Below are 2,014 nucleotides of genomic sequence, written 5' to 3'. Positions count from 1 at the left end.
GGTTAAGTGAAATCCTCTCATATTTGTTTTTCAGGCTGCCAGCTAACTTTGTTTGTGATGAGAAATGAGTTCAAACAAATTATTTTCTTTGTTTTTCAGGAAAGTTATTTTATGTGGTTATCACAGCAGCTTGAAGAATAGACAATGTAGAGTTGTTTAATTATATTACAGAAGAAACTTTGAACCAGAAACAACATTAAGTGAAGCTCAGTCACTGCGATTGTCATGACTGTTGTTAATGAATTCTTTGAAAACACTATTCTTTACCAAAGGACAGGGAGAAGCAGTTAATCAGAACACACCAATCTCTGACATTACAACTTTTCACTTAGAGGACAACCTAATATTCAAGCTTTATGTTCACTTTCACGTCTCTTATATAATTCCAAATATCCAACAATTGTCTGTCTTTGTTTTGTTTGTTTCCTATAACTGATTAATTATTCTTACCACTGTCTATGGTATAGCAAAAACATAAGCACATCATGGTTATTAAAAGGTCTAGAGTCTAAATTTGTCTCAAACAATCATTAAAAGTCATGAAAACTGATTTTTGTGTCTGGGTTTATATGCACTTGCCGATTAAGTATATTTTCAAGGTCTCTTTCTAGATCCACAAATTCATGATTATATGGACCCAATTCCTCTAATGCTAACAATAAATTTATAGGAGAGTTGTGTCATAAATTTCTTTTCAGTGCTATTGGATTTACTATTAGGTAGCTCATCTCCAGCATGAATAAGGACGTCCTGCTTTGAGAACTCTGTAAATAACTCATCGAACCACTGCAGAGTTCTCCCCATCTACAGGATGTTTTCTGCAGGAATATTCAATAAATAGTTACTGATATATCCTTGAGTACATGAAACCCCAATGCTTCTTTCTATTTCACAGTGGGAGCAATCAGGATGTAGTCTTGAAATTGCTTTTACAGTTTTATGACTTGTTTAGAACTCTTCATTCCACTCTCAAAGAAAAATGGGCATATTTGAGTTCACCTAAGACGAACTCCTGAAAAGCTTACCACTCAAATGATTGAATGATGTTTAGCAATATCATGTACAAGAAAAGAACTTTGGCAAGATATTTGCATTGATTGTCCTTGGAGTGTACAAAAGGGTAAGGTAATGACAGTACAGAAGAGTGTTGGATTTCCTGATCATTGATAATCTCCACGGTATACAGAACAAGGCTGATTCAGCGAAATGTGGTAGACAGTACTAAAGAGATGTGAAAACAAGATGCAAGTAGTTTATATATTTTTCTTTGTTTTGTTCAGGACATTGACAAACTGATAATGCTAATCTGAATAATGATGCATATCAGGTATTCTTTAAAAGGTGAATTTTATTTTTTCAGTCTTACACAGTAACTAGAATAATGAGACAACAGAATTATCCACAGTGATTTAAAGGTGATGTTCCTAAAATCACATTGCTCCTATGGTAAGTAATGTTCGCCTGTGATCAAAATAAAGAGTGAAACTGGATATCACTAGGAAGGGAGTTCTAGTTCTACATTGCTGAGTAGGTGAATTGGTAATTCATACAACTTGTGTGCACCTCAGTTCTTCAAAAATAAGTGAAGGAAATTGGATTAGGTCAATGGATCTCAAAACTGTTGTCTATAAGCTCCTTGGAGATTCTGAAGCTATCATAAAGTGACTGAGAATTATAAATGTACTGAGCATTGTGTATTATACCAAGCATCATAAATGATTGTTATGTTTGTATGCCTATGAACTACAATGTATCAAACAAACCTAATAAATATTGTAATGATAAGGTTTGTAATAATTCCTTACTAGCCAGGTGTTCGTAAGAATAGTTATTTAATTTTGCCTCAGTTTTCACATCTATAAAATAAGAATGCTAATAGCAATACCTTCTCTATAGTATCTTATGACTATTGAATAACATAATTCAGGAAAATTCCTGGAAGAGAATTTTACACATAAACAACAACAATAAAGGTAAGTCGTTACAATTGTCATGATTATTATTACTAGAATTC

This window comes from Urocitellus parryii, chromosome 2, assembly GCF_045843805.1.
Source record: "Urocitellus parryii isolate mUroPar1 chromosome 2, mUroPar1.hap1, whole genome shotgun sequence".
Taxonomy (NCBI): domain Eukaryota; kingdom Metazoa; phylum Chordata; class Mammalia; order Rodentia; family Sciuridae; genus Urocitellus; species Urocitellus parryii.
This window is presented reverse-complemented; position numbering follows the sequence as displayed.